Source organism: Argiope bruennichi, chromosome 1, assembly GCF_947563725.1.
Source record: "Argiope bruennichi chromosome 1, qqArgBrue1.1, whole genome shotgun sequence".
Taxonomy (NCBI): Eukaryota; Metazoa; Arthropoda; class Arachnida; order Araneae; family Araneidae; genus Argiope; species Argiope bruennichi.
The window spans coordinates 21,770,378-21,797,078 of NC_079151.1; positions in this window are offsets into that span (position 1 = coordinate 21,770,378).

A 26,701-nucleotide genomic window follows, 5' to 3' on the forward strand; every position below is an offset into this window, starting at 1 on the left:
GATTTCGTAAAAAAAAAAAAAAAAAAAAAAAAAAAAAACCATCTTTTGTACATTAAGGCCAAAAACTGTGTGTTACTACTTATGGCTCTTTTACGAGCTCCTCCGACAGTTATCTGCCAGTGATATAAGCCAAGGGAGGGTCTCTTTTTTTTCAGTAACGCCAACTAGGGCCAAGAGTACGACTTAACTATTTCATGCGTCACATTCGCTTGCACAACCCTTCTTTATAGGGTAGGGGGGCACATTCACACACCTCACAGATAGAACACAGAAGAGGAACAACCATGCCCAAAACCGGGAAACCCAGATCACGGGGAAGACGCTCTACTCCTATGCCAAGACGACGGCATGCCAAGAATTAAACGCTGAATACATTATTATCTCTCTCTCTCTCTCTCTCTCTCACACACACACACACACACATTCCTTATGTATTTGTATTTTTAGAAATATTACTTTCATCAAGTTTAAAAACCTTTCCTTTTGTATAATTTTGAATACTGAATGCTTCCGTTTGCAAGTGATCAGTTTCATATATTTTTTTTATGTATTTATTAGTATTTGTGTAAATTCTTTCTTATTTTAGATTCGAATTTGTGCCTGAATTTTTTCCACTTGATTCATTTTTCAACTATCGATTAAATATTGGTTTATAAATCTTGTCGTCACATAAATAGCCTTATTTAGTCTCAAAAAATTGCATTACTCTAATTCACTGAATTTAAACCATAAACTTAAATACTTATTAAAAATGTAGGCAATATTTATCTAAAAAAAGCATGAAATCTCTTTATGGTAAAATTGCACACTAACAGTTTTAGATATAATGAATTATATCAACAATTAATAAAAAATTAACTTTATTGAATTGTAACCGAGTTTCTGCCACTACTAGTTCTTTTGTAAATGTGTGCATAATAAAATGTGATTCGAACCATTCCGTAGTCTGCTACTTACTTTGCCTTACTTCCGGAACAATGCTAACGGTGGTTCTATTTAACGAAAAGGTCGAAAGCTTCACTTCGTACTTAGATTGTCTTGAAATGTTTTTGCAATGAAAGACATTCCAGAGGAAAAAAGGTACTAATAACTAGTCTGTCATAGGTGAAAAACCATGCTTTATTAAAGAATTTGTACGAATTTGATAAATAAAAGAATAAAAGCGTCAAAGACTTGATTGCAATTTAGAAAAGCATTTGAACCCAAAGTCATTTATGATTTCGGAAAGATTTCGTTTTCACAAGTAAAACGAAGTGAAGAAGAAATGATGACGTAGTTTTGAGCTCATTTGAAGAAACCACCCACAACTTGCGATTAAGAGCAGTTTTTCAACGACAGTCTTCGTACGTGTTCTTTCGTATCGTCCTCAGCTACTTCATTATACCGATATCAAGAGCGCACTAAGTAAATGGATGCTGAAGACTTGGCAAAATGACTGGAATCGAGAAGTGAATAATAAACTCTACGAAGTAAAACCCCATATTACTACATGGACTTCATCTTTCAGCAGGACATTTGATGTAATTTTAACTCGACTGCGTATCGGCCATTCACGTATCACACAGACACTTGCTATTTGGTGAAGCTTAACCTGTGTGCGGTTCGTGTAATGTTCCACTGACTATACGCCATATTTTAATTGAGTGTTCTGATTTCAACAGAGACTGTATCAACTTTTTTAACTCCTCTGATTTTAACTTGTCTTTCCTTATCGGAGAAAGACCTCACATAAATTTATTCCGTTCTTGAGGAAAATCGGAATTTTTAGTGGAATTTAAATTTGCTATTATACTTTTACCTACTGTTTTACCAGTTTTTACGATGAATTTTATGGAACTAAATAGAAACTGGATAAGTGAACTGTGTTTTCGGTGCAGCATATCATAGAAAAGGATCTTGCGCCAGAAACTTATTACATCCAATCCAATCTATGCAACAAAGCCATTCATAAATTGGAACCGGACGTTACTTATGAAATGGTGGTAAACACCACTAGCCTATTGGAAACTGCTGCAAGAGACACTGATGAATTGCACACAAGCGATTCTAAAGCTGTTAATAACTAATACCATCAGGAATTTACAAGAGGTTTACGAGGAAACTCGGGTCATTTTGAATCTCAACAAAATAACAAGAAGGATAAACCTAAGCATACGTTTCAAGGTAAGTGTTTCTGATATAATAGACCTTTGTATTTTGCTAATGTGCATCCAGTTAAAAGATCAAACTCGAAAAAATATAAATTTAAGGGACTTTCTGAATTTAAATGTGAAATTAAAATGAAGAAAAACTTTAGTCAAGTAACTGAAACTTATCCAGTTGACATCGATGGAAGTAAAAATAAAAAGACGTTAAAATATTTCATTGAAAGTCAAAATTTAAATATTTTAAAGGAAAACGCATTATAATACTTGTATAACAATGCACTCTGCTTAAACACTGATTGCAATCATTAAAGTTAATGAAAAGCTACAAATTTGGAATCTTGAGTAGATGCGATGTCAAAAATATATCTCTGAAAGTAAGGTAAATAAATAGACCAATGTTTCAATAAGTATTTAATTCTTTGTTGCAATAGAATATATAGAAATTAGATTTGATTATTGAGGATGTATTTTTCTTTTTGTTTCGGAATTTACTAAGGTTACAAACCATAACTAAGGGCTAAAATGTGTGATATTTTAATTTCCTTATTAGGAAATGTAGTATACTTTGAAATAGTCGATTCAGTAAAATTACCTCTGCCTCTTAATTTATTTGAAACATTATACTATTTTATCATTCGATTCTTATTCCTCTTTATTATTATTGCTATTCCTTTTTGTACTTTTTTTATTGTGATTAATTCTATTGTAAAGATTGAAACATCATTCCACTCCATATTTACATGTTTATCAAAATTGAAAATTTGAGAAATTATACGTTTGCAACGGTTAACAGTTTATGAAAAAGGAAAAAAAAATGACTTTGATTGAACTCCTGTTTTGAACTAGTAGGATTGGGAAAAAAAACCTAGATGAAGTAAAAGCATAACAAATGATTTAGACGACTTTTTCGTTCCTCTTAAGCAATAAATCAATTAACTAGACTTATTGCCATTTACAAGGTCATTTATTATAAGTGACGGATTAAATGCGCCACAATTTCCTACGATTGCGACAGGAATAAAAAGAATAACCCCGGTTACAAAGACAAATTGCAAACGTCATTTGTTATTCGAATTATAAAAAAACACACTAATGATCCGAACTGCGACCATTCCAAGTCCATTATTCACATTGCCGAACGTGTTCTTTTAAAAGCTGACTCTTTCATTTGCATCAGGTGGAATTGCATTTCAAAGAATGGAAATAGTATGTTCATAAAAAATGAAGAATTTCACATGAAAAACTGCCCTTTTATATTTTCATACAGGGCTTCTTAAAGGGAATGCGCCGCCTTTCTGCTCACTTTGCTCGGAAATCTTTAATTTTCTTTTAAAGAAATATTATAAGGTTTACAATAAATCTAATTTATTTTAATTTTATTTGCATGATCTATTGAGAAAATATATTCTACGCTCTAAGCAATATACCAATTTTCCTGGTTGTGTTGATTAAGAATTGATATATTGTCAGTGAAAATAATAAATTTTCCAGAAACAAAATGAAGAGGCGAAAGAGCGACACAAACCATATATTTTCACCTAGGAATGAAAGAGAACTTTATAATTTCGGAAATATTATTAATATATGGAGATAAATTTAGTGCTGCAATTATTAGCTTACAATATTTCGGCTAATATTGCATCACTAAGTCATATTGCACACTATTGAGCAATATACAGTACTGTGCGAATTAATTGGGACAAACAGAAAATTTTTTCACAGATGTTGCTTAATTAGTATAGGTTAACTTACATACACGGTATAAAAATCTAATACAAAATATGTCCTCCTCTAGGTTGTATGAGATCTTATACACGGTTTGGCATGGGTTCCACTAAATTAGATTATAAATTTTTGATCTAATCATCACGAAACGAAACTTTTATAGCATTCTCAATCATTGTTTTCTTTGAACAGTCCATTTTACTCACACGTCTCTTTACAATGCTTCACAAATTTTCGATGAGATTTACATCAAGAGAATTACCAGGCCAATCCAAAATCGTTATTTTCTGTTTTTGAAAAAAAATCGTTGTTAGCTTAGAAGTATGGCATGGAGCAAGATCTCGTTGAAAGATACTAACACCACCAGTGAATGTTTGCATCATAGGCACAGTTTTACTTTCTATTTTAGAAATGTATTGTTTAGAGTTCACCATCCCTTCAATTGGTACTAAGCTTCCAGGTCCTACAGAAGTAAAATAACTCAAAAACATCCGTTTCTGAAGGTAATTAACTGTTTGAATAAGATGTTCCCTGATGGGTTCTCCACCGTTTCACCTGACAAATCTTGGTCGAAACACTTGCACAAGAAAATGCTTTTCGTCGCTGAATACAACCTTCTTCCAAGCTTGTGCAGTCCAGGATTGATATTTCCAGTCCCAATCCAAATGTTTTTTCTTCATTGCAGGTGTTAATAAGTTTTTCGATTGGGTTTCTTGCAAATATCCCAGCTTCAATGAGCCTTCATCGAACTGTCGACGAATTCACGCCCATACCAGTAGCTAAAAATTCTCTCTGAAGATCTCTACTTGTTTTGTAAGGATGCATTATATTTCGTACAAGAAATTTGTCTGTTCGTGGTGTGGTCTTGTGTTTGCGTCCACATTTATTCGTTTGTTTTGGAGACATTGTCCCAAAATTCTTTTGCTAATGAATAATCCTAGAAACACTGAAGTTTCCAACTCCAACTGCTGCAGCAATATCCGTCTCACAGCAACTGCTGCAGCAATATATCTCACAGTCATAGAAGTATGCTGACTAAGGATAACAATTCTAATCCTTTTCCTGGGAGTGATATCCATTTTTTAAATGCACGTCAGAAGGAGACAATTCACACAAGCGACCACTTCTTATAGCAACTGAAGGGAAATTTTTTTTACGTCATGATTACGTGGTCAAACCGGTTTAAACTAGTTTCGAGCGTTGTAAGAAAATGCAGTTGAAACCGGTTTGAAACAGAAAAATTCCCGGGAAAGGAACAATTTTCTTAAAAAATATGTTTGTCCCAATTAATTCGCACAGTACTGTATTTGGAAGGATATGGGAATCAGTACGCATAATTATTACCTAAAATTGATCCTACTATCATATGCTGCAATGTTCAATAAATAATTCTCACGAAAATAGCATATTTTGTTTTATTGTTGTACATAAAACGATCAGTAGTTACTTTTTAAGACCTGAATTTATATCTTTGCCAGGAAAACTGCTCTAAATGATGCAAATAATAAATTTTTATGTTGTTCGTTTCAATAAAAGGTCACTTGAAAAAGATTCGAAGTCGAAAAACCATTTCTTTGCACTCTCCTGTGCTTGTTTGTCATGTTTAGTTAAATAATTCGGGCTATCAATTATTTTAGTTAAATTTCCACTTTTCTATGATTAAATTTGACAAAGATGTTTTTATGCCTATATTCTTAACGATATCAAATAATTTCAATGATCAGCATGAAAAGATTTCCAGGGGAAAAAACAAAAAGGCGTTTATTGATATGGACCATTGATAATAAAATTCAAAGTATAATATCTCGGCCAGACCTAATTGCTTTTACACTTAATCCTCTTATTAAGATCATTTTAGTTTAGGCACCTCAGACAACTGGGATGCCTTAGTTTCTCTGTTAAAGACAAGGGAAACTACTAAGCAAGGCCATGGCATATGGGAAACGCAGCGTCTGTTGTTGCACAGAATGATAATTGATGGAACTTCATATGAGGCAATTCTGTATGCTCAAAGCACCATCTAAATGAAAACGAGCCTCGTGTGTCTAAGATATGCAGTGTCCAGTACTCTTCCATTTGCAAAATCAACACGCGCAAAATTGCCTTACCCTTTCCGTTGTTGGATGAAGTTTTTCTTCCAAGGTTACAACTTCAGAATTTTGTGTGAAGTGGTTGGTTGTGAAGTGCATGGTTGTCCATGGAATGTCCCGAATTCGTACTATTCAGTCAGTGGCCTCTTACAAGAAGAATCAGATGTTTCAGCTGTTGCAATTGCAACTTCTGCGACAATTGGCTACTCCGTTGTACGCCGTTCTCTTCTCTTACAACATTCAAAGAACCTACTTCTTCAAACTTACGCACCATGTCTTTAACTGCATTTACGGTTACGTTTCTTGTATTTAAGTTTTACAACCACTTATTGCATAATTGCATGCATTATGCATTCTGATAAGTTTTACGGTCAGTGCGCACTAATTCTTGCCAGAGGCATGTTCATTACAAACGAATGATTTCATTGAAACATACATATAACTTTTATAGCGAAATTAAATGAGCTACTCATTAGCATGAAGTCTTTTCCAGTACAGCGCATTCAATTGGTAAAATTTGAAACAAAGCAAAATTCCAAAATTTTTCCGATGAAAATCTTAAGTTTGTTTTTACTAATCCGAATGAAACTTCGTATATTTATTTGTTCAGTGGAAGTGGAGTTACGGGTTCTAAGTACCGTCAGTTAAATTTTACCGCCATCTTGTACAGCCACCTATATTTATCATTAATATCATTCACATATGAATGCAAATTAAAAAAAATCATCTAATTTTACTGCGTGTTATGGTTCAACATTATGGGTTTAATTGCCACGTAAAAAAGAACTTTTCTATATAATTTTTATTCACGTGAATATCTTTTGTTCATATCATCTGGCTTCAGAAACTGACAGCCTCCTTATAATGTTACGGAAATATTCGCTAATCTTAAAATAATATTGTCAGTTACCATATTAAATTCGCACGAAAGTTTTAATATTATCTGATGTTTATATTACAGTCCAGTCCTGCGATAAATTATTTTAAACTCCATATACTTTATGATAAATTTCTGGGTAACATCTGATTTGCAGGAAGTGGATTTCTGGAACATAACAAATGGCCAATTAAATTTTCATCAGTCACATTTAATCTATCAAGAGTAAATAACACATTTCGAATATTACTATTGATTGCCTTAATTTATTATCAAGATTTTGTTTTTAAATAACAATAGGTTTATTCCAATCGTTATAACAATTCTCATCACATAATTGAGTGTAACTGTTAAAAAATGGATTTTAATTTTTAAATCTCACATTGACATTACTCGTAAATATTAAAAAAAATCCAAGAGTTGTTGCAGGATTTAAATATTTCTATAATATTAGCAAAATGCACCTAAAGTAGTACTCGCATCGACTTCTTACTTTTCTATTTCATTTAGTATTGATAGGAACTTAAGAAAAAGGCTAAATTCAATTTTTGGTGCAATGAATAATTACCTTTTCAGCTATTTTGAGTAAATTAGTTCAGTCAATATTTCGACGAAACTAAAATATTTCTTTCCAACATTGTTAGTTAGCATCATTGCTTTAAAAGATATATTTATAAATGATTTTTATTTGCCAAAAAGAGATTTTTAGTGGATTCCAAATCAACGGCCCCGATCTTTGAGACTGAATTGGTTACCATGAAGACAAAAATATTGTTTCTGGAAAATACAAGAATTATATCAATATCTTTGTTATGAATATATATTCTGATCCTTTTAGAAATTTTTTTATTCTATTGGCAGATTTTAAAGGGCGAAGTGCCCACATGAGGAGTCAATTTTTCTACCTAGATTTTGTTTGATGAGCGAATTTTAACTGCACAATCTGAGCATTATCACTTTTTTCGTATTAGCAATTAATTGCTTGTGTTGTTTGTGCAGGTACTGTTCTTTGATTTCTCTTAACGTGCACTTGTACTTCACGCTTTTCGAAATCCATTATTGAGCTTCTTTGACTTCTGGCACCTTACACCCATCGGATAAATTTATTCTCTCAACTTGCATCTCTTTCAGATACGTTTGGAAGGAAATAATGTACATGAGTTTTCCAGGAAATAATAATAATAAAAAAGAATTGCCTTTAGCACAAATAGCAAGAGCAATCATAATCAAATTCGTCCTTTTGTGTAAGTAACGGTTTGAACCTGTTTGGTATTTTTTTCTAGCAGTTAGTTTCCTTGGCCTCTGATCCTTTGTCAAATCAGTTTTTTTAAAGTTCTATAAAGACATGGAATTTGAATCTACCAAAGTCACTGGGGGGATTCTAAAGTCTTATCAAAACTGTGCCAATTAAATCTCGTTATATTCAAAATAACCGCCTGCAGAGTGAGAAAGACGACTTAAGATTTACCCATTAAAGAGTTGACAATCAGTCGCTTGAAGACCTTTAAATTCACTGCAGGCCACTGAGTTTTTTTTATTTGAATTTTATTTCAGCAATGATATACCAGTTTTTATACTTCTTTAGTAGAAGTGTCATACTATATTGCGAAAGGGTTGTTATTTACTGTTGAAGTATTGTCTTATCTTTATTCCTGAAAATCAGATGAGGTCATTTTTTTATAAACAGTGTTAGATACAATTGGTTCTGCATCTGAAATAGTAAGTTAATGTTAAGTTAAGAAATAATAGTAATAGTTAATGTAATTTATGTAAACATGCCTTGGAACAGCTAACCTCATGGTATTGTAATCAATTGCCCTTTGCGACACCTTGTGATACATGTGAGTGATATAATGTGATAAGAATAACAGTTTAAAATATAACATCACTTACCTGAAATTTAATTTTTCTCGTTGTACAGTTCTTGAACAGATATCTTAAAAGGTTCAAATGCAAATAAAATATAAAAGAAAAATTGCAAATAAATGCATAATTAATCTTTTCATAAGTAGACTTTTGGCTAGTAATTGTATGCAATCCAAAAACTGTCGAAGAAGTTACAATAACGAAAATTACCGACTAGAATAAGAAAAGTAAAATTTAATCGAGAATAAATCTAAAATTCGAATATGCAATTTATCCCCTGTATCAACTAGATTCGATCTTTACATTTTTTCAGAAGTAAGACATGTAGAATGTTGACAACCAGATTTGGCATTGCTTCTTACAGAGATTTTGATATGAGTTTCTGGACAAAGATTAGAAAGTTTTAAAAATTGTTTAAGAAACAATTTTCTTTGTTTAACTTTTCAAATATTTGAAGTATATGCAATATATTCTATTTACACTTTTCATACAAATCCAATATATGAAACCTATATTTTAATGCAATTTGAATATAAATCTAGCTGTATGATTTACATTAATTATAACTTGTAAATTGTGTACATTTACATATTTTTATATTAGACGTTTCAAATATATTTCGAGGATATTGGGAACTCCATATATTTCTCAACAAAAATTATCTCCGATGCTTACTATCGTACTGTTGTTCAGCGCCTAAATATTAGTAAGAAGTTACAATTTTATGTTTAAGATTTTTCTGTTATCACTATTTGCAAATAAAACACATGTTGGAATCTTAGGAATTTTTATTTGATTATAAACATTTGAAGTTGTCTTAATTGATCTTGTATTACATTTATCATGATCTACATATTCAGAATAATCCTTGATAAACAAAACAGAATAATTATCATTGAATATTTTCATAATAAATGAAGAAATTGAATTAATATAATGAGTATTTCTAGAGTACCTCGAAATTAAGGAATTTCATCATTACAAAAGAAAATGTCCGAAAGAGGATTATTTTTCATTCAGTACTGTAAGTGTTATTAGTAATTGCATTTTTAACCGGGATACAATTAACCTTCTTGAATAAATCAACTCTTTTCAGTAGCGTGGAAATTAAATATAGATCGAATAATACGTCCGATATTTTTGGGAAAAAATTAGAATAAAATTCCTTGGTATACATTTGATTTTTATGGCACTAAATTAATTATACATCTCCAAGCATATTTGGCTTCAATATGCTTTGTTTTTCCCTCTTTTAATTTCATGGAGAATGCTAATGCTTTTCAGCTATGTGCGAAAAAACCTGCGTTTGCTCCGAAGAATTTGATTGTGAAATAAGAATTCTAATTAATTCTACCCATCTTGGAATGCCATTTATTATTCGACAAAATTAAATCGACATAAAATCTTTTTGAGGCAGGAATCGTGATTGGATTGGTTCTGATCATTATTCATCAATTACTGTAAATATTTTATAAAATTACTTGATATAGAAAAAAAATTCAAAGAATTATTTTTCGATGAAATCTTGTGACAAGTAATTAAACTTTCAAAAAATTTCAAAACATTAATTCTTGAAATATTTTTAAATTTAAAATTACTTTTATTATAAGTTAAAACCATAATTAATTTGAATGCATTTCTGCGTTCTGATGTGTTTTTGTGTTTAGAAACCTTGTATTTATATAAGATCTTGCCGCTTTAATTGTATATGCTTATAGTTTTAAGTAAATCGTTTTTTAAGTAGTTTTTTTAACCTGTTTTCGACCGATTATTTTAAACGATTCTGTTCATTTTCTTAGTATTTGATGCATTGAAAACCAAACATTGTTAATTAATCGATCTGTTCATGACGAATCTAAGAAAATTTTGTTGAAAAGCTTGATATATTTTATAAATTAAGAAATATATTCTATAGTGCCCATAAATGTTTAAATACTCAGCAACTCCATTTTCAGTATTCATATTTAAAAAATGCTTCGTTTCAGTAAAAAAATGTTCTTATATCAATTGCACTTTAATCATTTCCACTTTAACTTAAAGCATAAATTCTACGGGAGCTAACAGAAAATTAGAGAGATACATATTACGTTATGACTGAAGACATTTATAATATTATGAGTTAATTATAGGACTATCAAAATTTGAAGCTTTAAAATATTTTGATGAAGAAGCTATTAAAATAGGAGTTACATAAAATATTTATTAAAATTTTATCGAGCATTAGGATTGGCGAACCAGCTGGTCGCCAAAGGCGGCTAGTAAGTAATAAAAGAGAAAGGGTAATTTAAGTTTGTTTTCAACAATTATTTAAATTTAACTCTCTAATTTGACATACGAGATTCGGGCACCTATCGGATTTATAAAGAAAGTTCTGAATATAGACGTTACTGAATTATGTAGTGATAAATTTTTCTACCTGTAGAGAGCGAACCAAAAATATAATTGGGAAAAAAATACTACTTTAAGGTACAGTATGAACAGAATAAGCGAACAAATCATATAATGAAAGAATGAATGTTTCGAGTTTTGGCATAAAAGAATGTCGCATTACCAAATGTTTAAAATGGAAAGAGTTAAACTTAAGTACAAGAAAAGTATATAGGAAATATATCAAATCTAAGTGAAAAAAGGGATTTGAATGGTATATTTCATCCATAAAATTTCAAAAAATTACGGATGATGAATTAAAAAATGTTTTGATGATGAGAATTAAAATTAGAACAGTCGATTAGAGAATCGGATTATAAAGAATCAAATGTATTTTATATACTATAAGGCAGAAAAAAAATCGAAATATTGTATATAATCAAAAATGGATTCGTTCTTGTATGATAAAAAGGAAAATATCGATTTTATTCATTAATCTAATTATTTCATCTTGATAATTAATAATTTTGGCTAATCTGTGCCTTCTTACTATTAAATTAGTGTTTAGCTCTTATTAGTAATAAAATATCTGTAATTGTAATGAAAATATAATGTATCTATGTATGCTATTTGATGGTCCTCTAATGAATAGATTATCCATTTTGCTCTCCCACATTGTTAGGATACCCTTTTGTCATATTGAAAAAGGATATGCACTTTAGAATCATTTTTTGGAAATGTTAAAAATTTGATTAATGTTTAAAGTTTTAAAAATGAATTCCAATTAGGGATTTTTAATATTTGTCGAGTTTTTTTTCTCATCAACAGAATTTTCGAAGGCCGAGTTGTCACCAATGAAATTTCTGTAATAAAATGACCAGATATAAGACGCTAAGACACTGCATAATCTTTAATTCATAAAAAAAGGCATAGTGAAATTTTAGAAAAAACATACAAAATGCTTAAGAAACTTAAATATTTCAGTGAGTTAAGAATATCGTCGTCATTATCCTCATCAGAAAAAGAAAACCTACATTTGTTTAAATTCAATAGAAATCATTGTATTTGAAAAATCCGTTAGTGTATAAATTTCATATTTAAGCACTTTATTATTTTCAAATTTGTAATAGATAAGATTCTTTTAATACTTTTCGAATTGAATATTCCTTATATTTTGGAAAAGTTTATTAGGTTTTTAAAGAAGCCATTATGTTGTCAGCCTCTATTTAAATATAATAAATTTTTTTTAATGTTGCGACAGAAATTGATTATAGAATGCGTGAAATTAAGAAATAAGGATCAGATTGATATGTTATTTGCATTCCAACTGAAGGCATCTGTAAAAAGATCCCAAGGAATTATGAAATATGGTTTAGTATAAATTTTAAATTGTTTCATTATTTATTTGGATATCAAGATATAATGAATTTATTGTAAATGCCATTATCCACTACCATAGAGCTATCTTTCCCCTGATGGCGATAACAAATACAAGGAATTTACTGCAGAATATTCCAAATAACATCTAGTATTATTTTTTTTTATTCTGAGGAAATTTATTGGAAAAAAATACTAAATGTTTCTTGAAGCGCCTTTTATATTAACTCATTCACTCTAATTAAACACTAATTAATTAAACTATGTTACATAATAGTGTTATTACTACAAATGCTCTTTATTCTTGGTAATTAATACATTATGTATGCTTTCAATTAATTTCTCTAGTGATAATAATTATAATAGTTTTTTGACAATCCATTTTAGATACAACATATTTGACATTTTATTTTTCCCTTGAATTCTCAATAGGCTTATAATGATCTCATTATGGGATAATTATTCAATGTGATGAGAAGAAAGAATTATTAATCATGCTGTATTATGTCAAAGTGGTTTCATTTTTAATAATTCAATAATTATTCTGAAATGAGGTTGTAAATAAGGCTAATTCATTTAATAATAATGAAAATGCATTTTATTATAGTACAATTTACAATTAGTTTTTACTCATTTATATGTTTGATTAAAAAGATTTTTAAGAGGAGGTCGTCATTATAAACAATTCAAGTAAAAAAATTGTTTATAATATCAATGTTATTATCAATTCTTCGTATTGTCGTCGTTGGTCAGATATTCAAAAGAATGCATAAATAAAGAGTTCTCTATATTTGAATTCAAATATTAGAAAAAAGGGGAGATGCATATCATTTTAAGCATTACGTTTTTGATATTATAAATTGAAAATTGAATTGAATTGAAATTTTGATATTATAAATTGAAATAATTTTAGAAAAATTCTTAAAAGTTTAAACAAATATTAAATGCTATTAAAACATATGAAAAATTTAGCACTTAATTTTAATTAAAAATGACATATAATTGTCAAATAATTTTAATAATACTTTATGGGATATTCAGATTTTTGAATTTTTTTATCATCTAACTTATAAACGCATGCTTGAAATTAACTGATCTTTCTTCTGCTCGAAAATAAGTTTTTGAAATTAAATTTTCTATTTGAGTGCCAAAATTAATTGTTAATTAAAGCTCACTACATACATCATTATATTGAACGGTAAACATTCACATGGAAATAACATGAATTCTATAACATACTGAATGTTTTAACATTCATTATAATATTCTTAATTTTTGAGGCCATGCTTCAAACAGATATTGAGTTATCGCTTTTTTAACTTAAACTGAAATTAAGACAAGAATGTTTTAATTCTTTGCCAAAATTACACATGATCCATCTGAAAAATATTCTGTTTTCTTAATTGTATTAGCAAGCAATGCAGTCTAGAAAAGGGAAGTTTCTATCAATTCGATTATAAGAAAGAAATTTGTTTACCGACAGCGATTAGCTGTATCATTGGAATTCCTTACTAGAAAAAAGACTATTATTCACAATATAAGCTATGTATCAAGTGAACACAAATCGGTGTATATCACATATCAACATATCCGGTTCCAATTGTGTTTAAATATACATATATTTTTAAATCAGCATATTATTGAAAAAGCTGCTTAAAATATAAATTTAGTTTTAAGCAAAGTTTATAAAACGTTTAAATATTATACTTACAGCTTTTAAAGTCTTTTCTTTTGCTAAACAGTTTCAGAGTTGAAAATTATAATGATCACCCTCACAAAATCGCATTCAAAACAAAAGAATTAAAGCGAAGCTTTAGTTATTAAAAGCTTCTAAGGAGTACATTTCTTCTCAATATTGTTAACTGTTATGTGTAAAGGAACTTGATTTGCTTAATATTTGTAATGAAGAAACCTCTTAAGAGTTTATATGCATTTTTGATAAATAATTTTGAAAGTTGGTGTGCTATTGTGGTCTTGATGATAAAATATCTCGATAATATCAGAATGGAATTATAAGATATTAATTTAGATTTAAATAAAAATCTGAAAAAATGTTACACGTACTGTCCTTTAGAAGTAAATTTAAGATAAATATCTTCTAATACTTATAATAATGAACTGTAAGTTGAAAATTGGAAAATAGGAAGTAATTAACATTTTTAAAAACGTTTTTCTGAGTGGCTTCTCCTAAATGTAATGATTAGTTGATTTTTTATATTTATCTATATAAAGAAAGAAATAGTGTTTCGAAAAGTAATTCTAAGTTACCAAAAAACAAATGCCATGGAAAAATTCCACAGCAATGATATTATTGAAACCAAACTGGTATCTCAAAATACCATGAAAACCTTATATTAAATTCCTTCCATTTGTCCATGCAAAACATGACATAAAATAGGTTCTCTAGCTTTATTTCGAACATCGGTACCTTTTATTTCTTATTTTTAGAAGAAATAGCGATGAATTTGAACAAAACACAATCGTCATTTTAAGCCATTTCGTTTTTACTTTTGATTGTTTTTTTCCTACACCATCTCAAGGATTCAAAGTATTTTGTATAGTATGTTTTTCACATTCTTTAAAAAAAAACCTACACCTACATGTGATACTCTCTAAAAGCTCTATTCTGCTTCCATTGTCCTTACAAACACGTCTTCAACCACCTCATTTAAGTCACCATCTCCAACCTCGTTAAACTGGTTTTTTTTTCTGAAATATAAAAAAAAAAGAAGACTGGAATAAGTCACATTCCGAAAGGAAAAAATATAAAATCTTAGACTTACATACACAAAAAATAAACCAAGAAATGCTTTATTCCTTTTCTAAAGAAACCATCTAAAAGATAGAAAAAGATTTTTCTTTATCAAAGTTTGATAGTTGTGAAAGCTTAGAAAAACAATGTCCAAATAAATTAGAATCGTGTTTCGGTACTTTAGCTCTTTATTGAACTTTTTACATATTTTCTTTGTTAATGTAGTTAAAGAAAATGCTGTTACTTCTATCTTCAAATGATGAAGATATAAATATCAAAACTCTTATCTATGATTTATTTTAACATTGGTAGATGGTATTGTAATGGATCTGTAATTAATGCATGGTAAACATTGTTTATTAACTATAATTATGTGAAGTCATGTTTACATTCTAAATTATGATTATTTTTTGAAGGCGGAATTTTATTATTTAAAATTAATTAAATACATAGACAAAATTTAATTATAATAAAAAAAAAGATAAAAATATATTTAGGGATTGCTTTTCAATAAAAATGTATCTTGAAAATGCATTGTAAAATTTCCAAGGTTTTCAAACGTAAGTTTAAAAACCTATTATGTCATGCTAATGAATCCTTAAATTAGATATCATTCGTTAATAATGTCTTTTTTATTTAACACCAAAGTGCTTTGGAGTGATAACAATACTTTGTAACACAAAAATAATATATATATATATATATCTCGTGAGCACGAATTAAGTCTGTTGCTAATGAATGTGTAGAAAATTAGTGATAATGTTTCGAAAACATAAACAATATTACAATACTACGTATTCAAATATACTTGCCAGAAAATGTATGTGTACAAACCCACAATAAACATTCTAAAGAGAATAAAAGTACATTAAAGTGGCTGTGTTAATTTTTATTTAAAGCATTTCTTGAGCAATTCATTAAATATCAATAACAATTTTAGAAATATAACACATTATTTTAAAATAACAATAATAGTTTAAAATTACACAAAGTTATCAGAAAAAGTTTGCTACAGATGAAAAAAAGTCTTAAAAAATAACTCCCTTGAACTGTCAATTAAACTATCTCGTTGGATAACCTTTATGTCTAAGAGCCTCTTTCAATCGTTTAGGCATGGCCTGATGGTTTCTTCAGATGAAATATTATTCCTTACATTATATTCAGTTTCAACATATTCTTCGATGTTATGTCGTGTTGTAGAATCATACGTTCCAATAAGTCCCATAAATCCCCGATGGGATTTAAGTATGACTATTGTGGAGGAGTGTGCAACTGATTTTTGATATTGTGCAACAACCAGAACTTTACGTTATGGGTTGTGTCTGTTTTGGATTATTGTCTTATTGAAACCAAAAATCATCACCAAGGTTCAAATCTTGTGCGTTCTATTTCAAATTTTCTTTTTCAGATATACCATATGATCTAATATGGAATACATAAAAATTAATCAACCTACTTCCCTTGCTTCCATGCACCTTGAAATTATTATGCCATCTCCATCGTGTTTAAAGGTAGGCGCAAGATGTTTCTTCTCATAAGTTGTACTTTGTTTTCTCCACACCAGTTTACGCCCTTTGATGCCAAAGATACAAAACTTACTTTCATCAGAGCATATTACACTTTTCCAAAACTCTGAAGGTTTATTTACATACTCATTGGCAAAATGTATGCTTATTGATAGCTGAAATGTGGGAATTTCTAAGACCTACACGGCCATGACAGTCAGCCTTTTTCAGTATTTCCCACATAGTGGCTTCATAAAGAGATTTTTGAAATCTTTCTCGAATATCAATTACTATCGTGATACAGAGTAATCTTTTGGATTTAAACGAGTGGGTTTCAGGATTTATCTCCTTTCTCGTAAAGTCTGCTTAGATGGACGGCCACTACGTGGCTTTGATACAACAGATTTCGATGACTTGTAATTATTGATCATCCTTTGGACAGAAAAATGAGTTCTTCCATCTTACCAATTGCACGAAGAGTTTTACCTTCATTCCTTATACCTAATATTTTAATTTACAAAACTAAATACAATGTTTGCAAGTGTTTCATATTAACAAAACCATGTTTTTTTATTCTATTTGTTGTATTGTCACCAGAGTTAAATTGAATAAGTAGCAAAAAATAGATGCAGATATTCTATTTCATGCAAGTTCATGAAGGTTAAAAAAAATGAAGATTAGTTCACAAATATCTTTGTAATTTATATTTGTACGCAAAATGTTTCTGATAATTTTTTGTGTAATTTTAAATTAATATTATTACTTTAAAACAATGCTTGTTATATTTCTGAAATTGTTTTGAATATTTAAAAAAATGTAAAGGAATATTTAAATAATTAAATTAATGTAATCATTACAGTGCGCTTTTGTTGGCTCTTGAGTGTTTACTGTGCATTTGTACGCAAACAAAACCTTTTTAACTTGCTACCCTCTTAGCTGCTAACATCTTGAGAATTTTGTTGCTTCCTTTAAATTAATTTTAAAATAAACTTATTCAAATTAATATGAAATTTCCAGTTATCTGTATTTAATTGTTTTGCAACAAGTGAAGCATAAATTAAAAAGATAAATCGATTAAAACTTGCTATTATATTGCTTTGATGTTGGATTAAAAAACCATAAAAATATATATTTACAAATCAAACCAATTTGGTGTTAGAGGATAGAATGGTTGTTGATGTATAAATAAAGAAATGAAATTTTTATGATTAATTTTTACTAAATGCATAAAAATCATAACGATGATTTTAATATTTAGACACAAATAATAATAAATGCATGAAACGCACTGCATTCCATTACTATAATTATGATATCTATTGTACATCAATATACACTAAACAGTTTTCCTTTTTTAAGAAACTATTTGAAGTTCCTTGCCGTTATCGCTCTATTAAAGATGTAATCAATGAGTTAGATTTTTTGTTTGCATTAGAAGTATGCCATGGATTACCTTTTGAAACACAAAGCAGAAGGTTTCGAATTAAAATGAATGCCATCTAATATTAATGATTAGTCTCGAAACAGAAATAATGTTATAACTGAAAATTCCAAATAATCTCGTCATGCAATGTTAAGTAATTACGTTGTATAACACTGCATGCATAAAAATAGTAAGATCGTAAGGCATATGAAGTTCCAGAAATTAAAATCAAATCAAATTCTGTTTTGATGCTGCTATTTTAGGGCACTCAGTCTCCTTTATGTCCTTTTTAGGAGGAATAAATCTGCTTTCGAAATATCGGAGGATTCTCGCTTTAACAGAGAACTTTTTATGGGAAAGACGAATTCAAAAAAATGGATAGTTTATTTCAATTGTTATTCTTTGGGAATTCACAGAAGTGTATGGATTATGAAGCGTTTCCCTCTGTTGATACATCAGAAAGCTTTCTTATTGTATCTTTAATGTAAGGTGATATTCAGAACTTCCCGAGAGTCTAGTATGACTAATTACGGATAAAACGGATAGTATAAAGAAAAGAAAGGTACTTGGAAAATACGAAAAAAAAATCTAATTTTTAAATCTTTATATTAAAAAAAATAAGATTAAGCACACAAATATATACAACTATTTCCAGTACTTAAAATTATATTTTTTGAGCGTCCCGTTTATTTTACCAGTTCCAATAATACAAGTTTTGCATATAAATTATACATTTAGGTTATTTTATGATTTATTTTTTAATATTTTGTTCAATAATTATTATTAAAAATACTTAGATAAACAATATTTTAAAATGTTTGGAAATTGATGTTTATTCAAACTGAACAACGTTTTGCTTATAACAATTTTTATACTTAAAATATTATTTTTAATAACAACTTTTTCTGGAAAATGTATATTACTTTATATAATTTTCAACCTTTTATTTTCTATTTAAAAAAATAAATTTATTTATTAATCTTTGAAAAAGATTGAGAAATAAAGAAAAAAATTAAAATATCCTATTCTCAAAGGTATATTATATATATATAATAACATTAAAATATATATAGCATACTAATAAACTTTTGTTTTATTGTAAAAATGAGAAGTAATTTTGCTTCAATTCTTTCAATTTTTTTTATTTTTGAAAATTTTCAAAATACTTTATTATAAGTAGGCAGGGTTTTAATATAAACAAAAAGAAAATTATGTGATGAAATTTTATCCATTTTTGATAAAATTTTTATGGAGAATAAAATTTATAAAACCATCACATTTCTATTTAATTTACAAAAATTTGAATTATTGCTTATTTCATGTCTGAAGGGAAATATTTTTTTATTCACTAGATTTATTCACTTTGAAACGACTGTATGAAAAAATTAACTTTTTTTAGTAAATCGTTTAATAGAAATTTGTGAGCATATTTCTCATCGCAAAGCATAATAAATATAGCATTTGTAAATGGTACAAAGTCCTAAAAAGTTTCTTTCCCTGTAAATAGTCGATTCAAAAGTAATAGTTTTTCTATGCTTATAAAGAATGAAAGGCTCTTCTATTTTAGTAATTTCGCATTTGTTAACAAAATTCATATAAAATCTATAGAATCATCCCCTATGGATCACAACAAAAGAAGGTAGCTGTTAGATTTCAATCCTCCAAGGCGATTACTTTAATAAGGTCTAAGCCTGGAATTTTCTACTCGGAATAATCTAAGAATTTAAGCTTATATTATAACAGATAGTAAAGTGATTCGTAATACCTATTTAATGTTAATAATAATGAAAATTTTATGCATTATTTTTGAGAGGCTTCGATTGATTTATATTGAAATGGCTAAGAATCCACCTGGTTGGATTGGACAATATTAATTTGGAGAATAAAGTATAGCGCCTATTATAGAAAATCGTTATGCACAATGAAAAAATGTCGAACTTTGCTACTCATGGAAACTTAGTTGAATCCAATTTCTTGGAGAGCCTATAGCTTATTAGTGTAAAAAAAAAAGCAGAAAAAGAAAAGCAAACAATGGAATGAGAATGGGAAATACACAAAATAGGAGACCATATCAATATGGGCGACAGACCAAAATAAGATTTAAGACTATTATAAATTAAACGACATATATGTTTTATTTAAAAATAGTTTCAATGATTCTCAAAAATCAAATGACTACCAAATTATTTTTTTAATGATTTCCAATAAATATTACGGTTTCACCAGGGATTCTACATATCGTAATCGCGCTACAATTTTTCCTGCACTGATGCAACAATTAATAACTTTTAATTCTAAATCATCTTAGAAAATACTAAAATTTTAGGTTTACATTTAACTTTTGCAATGAACCTAGGTTTCCTATTTAATTATTCACTTCCCGTTTGAAAGCAGAACTAAATTTATACGGTTCTGAGAGATGCCACGTAACCGTGGACTCTAGTTAGATAAGGAGGCCTCATTGAAGCATTCACGCCCCTAACCAAACTTCCGTACCACATTGGGAGAATACTTGACCTATGATATCAACATTTAATGAGCACCAGGTTCGTATACACGTCAGATTTTTATTGGCGAAGAATTCCAACACCTGGATCGATACCTTACCACGAGACCACCACAGTTCTGTTTTCAAATCCTGGATCGTAAATTAATGAAATGGCAATAAGAATTATATTAGACTTTCCCCCAATGGATACTTGAATTCAATATACTAGTAGTACTCACAGGACTTTCTTGTGACATAATAGATGGAATATAAGTTTCACTTAGTGCCTTGATAACTCAATATTAGAGAGAAATTTGATATATACGAATAATAATTCACGGAAGAAAAATTCCTCTTCCTCTCGCACTTTTCTACTGTGTGTCTACGAATAAGTCTTTGAACTCATAAAGAAAACATCTCTAATTTAATATAATAATTTCTAATTTAAATAAATGAAAAAGTTGTGCGGTTCTTGTTATAAATTGGGATGAAACCTCACAGTTGAAAAATATATCAAAATTAGAATGCCAGACATTTAGATTTAATTAAATTTTTAAAAAATGAGCTAATTTTTTCTCAAAACTTAATAAATTGCGTTGGGCATTTAAAACAAATTACTTTATAATGACAATTGTTTATTTTATTTTTTAATACATTGAATTTTATCCTGCTATTATTGCAAACGATTATATATATAATGAAAAATATATAATGAAAAATAATCAAAATATTAAATAAATACCTTTTTTACTGCTTTTAAATTTTAAAATTTGGGTTTCGAAATGCATTGAACAGTTATTATAATTACTCATATCTCATGTACTAAAACTCATGTTTGAAAATTCAACAAAAACTCATATCTTCAAATGCGTCAGATTTGTCTGGACCTCGCATATATGGTTCAAACACTTTTGTACCTATAAATTAAATAAAAAAAAAACTGATGTTTTAATAAATGCAAATAATAAGCTTTATCTATATCATAATGATTTAATGAACATGCGAAAATATTTAATCATATACAAAATACGTGTGCAAACACCGAAAAACGAATAGTTCCAACAGACTAATGTTAAAGCAAACAATATTAATTATCAATTAAGTGCTTATCCTTCAGCGATCCCATAATTTTATTAATTAGCCATGATGCATTTAATGCACACCATTGTTGTCTGGCTGCTCTATAATCTGTGGGGAATTCTGGCATTTCGCAGTATATCGAATAGATTTATCACATTTCCCTAAATTGCGGGAGATTATGCAGAATAACTGGTGATTATGAATGTAATCATTGAATTAGATGCCTTCGGAGATCATATTGTAATTCATAACTATGGGAATGTTCAAAGCAATTTGATAAGGGGTGTAAAAGTTCACAAGAAGAGAAAAAGGAAATATTGTAAAAACGGTTTTAAAGGAGTATCTAGTCTAAATCGGACATGATTTTTATTTCAATGGCAAAAAAATATTGAATATGTGATTTCATCTGCAGGGAAAAGACATTTCATTGCAGTATAACGTTTGGAATTTTTATATAAATGTGAAAGACTTGGCTAAAATTTAAATTATCTTTCCAGTATTTACAATTTTAAAGAAAAATAGATATTGCATAATCGATTAAGAAATCCATGAAAATGCAATAATTTAAATTATTTATTTTACAGATCTATACTTTTTCAAAATGTATCTGAAAATGGTTTGATTGTATTGTTCTTGTTGACGTAAATGACTAATGAAATGCAAAATAGACCTAAGCATGTAAATTGATAGTAGAAGCTTTCATTGAATGCTTTTAGCTCATTGATGATGTTAAGCTTTCAATTGATGTTAAATTACAAAAAAATATTTCGTGCATCTCAAAAAAAAAAAAAAAAAAAAAAATGTACCGATGTTTGGTTTGGTGCATCTTGAAGAAATTTAACGATGTGGTTTCATACCAAACATCTTTGCAGAATAATTCAATGAAGAATTATACTCAATTTTGTATAAGCTCTAATTTATGAAAATTATGAAATGATGCTTCAAGGTGCAGATGATATAAATTCATCATACATGAATGTCTATCAAATGTAGGAAATGCTTGATTCTTGCTGTAGCGTTAGATATTCTGGTTATAAAATAGAATAATTATTAACTTGATAAAAGCTCATAAATTTAATCGCAAAGCAGCTGTGTCATCAGTAGAAATATAATGTTATTCAGCAGCATTAATTGTCGAAAAGCAGTAGTAATTAATCACCTAATTAATGGAACTATTTTTATAACGATACATAAGAGTAATATAGTATCGATAAGCTATGTGCAGAAACATTCTAGAAATGTGGAATTGAAAATTTATATTATTAAAATAACACTCGATGTTGTCAACAAGATGACGATAAATTTTATTCATTGACTTCAGTTTTGAAATTTTGATGAATATTTTTATGTAATAATTATTCAAAACATTTTAACTCAAAATAGATTATTGTTGTTGTTGATTATGGCGCTTGTCATAGACAAGCTGATGAAATCAACGATTTTAAGCCGAGTTTTTAACGTCCCTTGTTTCAATAGCGCCATCTAGGGCCAAAGTACGCCTTAGCTACTCATGTGTCAGTCCTTTTCAAGGAGAGAATTTCATTTATACATTTCATTCATACATCAATAGATCTTAATTTAGATCCAAATCAGAGAGTGTGGCCCTCTGATCCAGTACCCACAGTGATATTGTCTCCACTTGGAGGACTTTGTAGCCAAGACAGATTTATATGTGAACCACGCACACGGAGAGTCTTTCGCGGAGGATGGCACTCACAATGAAGAGATGCGAATCCAACACCTTACCAACCAGGATATCCCGGACTAACATGATTATTATATGTCCAAAGGGAATCTAAAATTAAATCCCTAACATTTTCAATTATATAAATATGTATACAATAATTTTTAGTAGCATGTTATACAAAATATGGTTTTCATATTTTTTATATTTTATTGTATTTATTCTTTATATTCTTGAATTTTGTAAAGTATTTTATTTAAATTAGAATAAATATTCTAATAATTTCTTTCTATTTATAACTTATTTTCTTAAATTTCTTGGCTTTTAAATTGCAGTTTCCTCACCAAAAGTTGAAATCAAATTTTGAAATTTTATCAAACGGAATGTTTATACTCTATAAAAAGAAATGCATAAAGAGATGATTTCTTACTTCTACGATGAAAATTTCATATGATGTAGAATTTTTATTAATAGTTAAATACTGAAAATATTAATATATGTAATTTTAGGCGAAATTACACAATTATTGGGATTTTAAAAACCTGGACATGGGTGATAAGTGACTTTCTCTTTTGCAAGCATTAAACAAGCCAATTTAATTAAAAGAATGCAAAAACAGCGAATAACAATAAAAAATGAATAATTTTCCCTTTTTTTTTCATGCCAGAAAAAGCTGCAATGAAAGCTTAAAACTTTAAAAATCTAAATTTATTTTTCCAATTTCTAATATAATCAGTTAAATGTATTATAGACATTTGTGAGAAAGTAAAAATCGATAAATAGTTCAATTTACAAATATTCCAAAAGTTCCAAGAATTTACATTTAAGTGAAATATTTCACTTAAATTTTTTTTAATATTTTGGTTTTCTTCTGATCACTCTTGCCCTTCCTTGAATTAAAGTTAACTTTAAGTTAAACTTCTGACTATTTATCCCAGCTAATGAAAATTGGGGTCTGTAACAACGTCAAGCGGAAATTGCGTCGTCAAATTCTAGGTTAAATGATTTTCTTTAAGGCATGAACCGTCAGGCAGCTCTGTCTGCTGCTAAAAATTTACGCCCCTTAATTCTACATCAAACACATTGCGAAGTTTATATCAGGATAAAAGTTGTAATGAAACCTTTCATTGCCTACGTTGCCATTGTTTACTTCGTGCCTGCAGTAACTCCTATGCACATTCGATCCTCTTCTGAGCACTGGCAGGAGTAGATTCAGTGCGTAAATATATTCTGAAACTAAGTGCCCTTTGGGACGCAAACTTGGGACAAAATGGAACACTAAATTATCATTTCTTACCTGACTCGCAAGCTGTTAAATGCCAGTAAAAGGCTATATATGCGTCGTTTAATTTCATTTAGGTTTTCTTCGAGGTTAATTAGCATTCGTACTGTCTGTAAAGACTGAAAGGAAATTTTCTGTGAAACAGCACAGAAAAGATTCTTTCCAAAAAAATTTGAACAGATCTAAAATTACTTTATGCAAATGGATTTTAAATTTTCCTTAAATTTTTATTTGTGAATGAATTAATTCATCCATCCAAAGATGAGAAAATATAAAAAAAATTTCAACTGGAAACAAACTGTCGTTCAAACAAACATGCTTCAATTGAAGCAGTTTTTATGGTATTGCTTTGGGATTTTGGATGAAAAGTTCTGCTATGAATTGAGACCTCATTGTTTCCTTGCAGATCTGATATTAATATAAACTATCAGTTCTGAAGTGGGAAAAGGATTTTGTATTGTAATGAAATAGGTCAGAAATATTATGTTTTTATAGATATAGTCAATTAATGAAATGATTCTTTTTATGAATATAGTGTAACTAAGAGTTATTAAAATATTTCACTTTGTTTAAAAATACTTTTAGATTTTTCCATATTTTTGAGAGAAGTATATAAAACAATCAATCCACATTTATTACAAGCAAAATTAAAGTATGGAATATACCTATAATCTGAGGTAAGAACGCTAATTATTTACGCTAATTATTAGCGATATTAGGAAACTATATATTTTCATATTTAAACAACCATTGTAAATTAAAATCGAATATTTCTAAATGAAAATAAACTATTTCTGTACTAATGCAATCTGAAAGCATTAAAATTAACTCTTTAAATTAAAGGATTTTGTTATGTAACTTAAATTGAACTTGTTATTCTTAAGAAATCAACCTTGCAATTTCTAAATACTATTTGTGTATAAAATGTGTCCTCTTACATACGAGACGCTCAAATATTTTGATAAACATTTGAAAACACGCAGACTTCCAGATGTTGACCTTAAATTATAAAGATATTAATAAAATATGACATTAATCTCATTGCAAGTTTTTAATACTTTAAATATCAGTTAGCACATTCAGAATAAGACAAGTTTATTAGTAGAGGTTTTTATAGAATATAACATGAAAAAAAATATTTTTTTAAAACTAAAAATCAATGCATTGAGTTGATTTGTTCTATTTGAACTCTGTAAATACAATTTGTTTCTGTAGAATTTAGTAATATCTCGTATTATTTATAAATGATTCATTGAAAACAATCGTTTTATTCTTTATAGAACTGCAAAAGCATGCTAAAGAAAAAAAAATTTAATACGGCTTTAAATTTATTCATTTTCTATTGTAATTTTATTTCTTTTTAAATGGTTTATTTTTTAAAACCTTTTTCTAAAGGCGATATTACTTGGAAATTTATGATTGAAATACAACAAAAATTTGTAATATAAAGGAGTAGTGAGCATTTGTAGTATGAGCTTATTTTCGTTCACAAATTTGATGGCCTTTAAAGAATTAATATGCAAATTTTTTTGTCAAAATCTGAAGTGGCAGGCTTTGAGAAACATATGAATACTTTAAAAAATATGAAGCTCTAGGTTTGCCGTTTTATATACAATTTTGCCTTTTTTTGCAGTCTAGAAAATCTTATCCTGACCACCATAAGAAATAACCAATGTACAAGTAAGAAAAAACAAATTTATAACTGAAAACAACAATCAAATTAAAAAAAAAAATCCAGAAATTTCTATAGAATACTCATACCAACGCGTCATTACGTTATATCCATGCTTTTTTTTCATTCTTTCGTTTTAAAAATTGCTTTTTATTATTTTTTATTCACAAAATACATTAATATCAGAAAACATTATTACATATAAAGGATATATAGTTAAATGCTAAGATTTAGTAATTTCATCCACTCTTGTTTCCCAAACCATTATTTCGGAAATTGTTAAAAGATACAGAAATTCAGTTTCTCATTAAATTCCGGATATTGATTCCTGGCATATTAGATTGCTGCGCAACTATTGTGGGAATC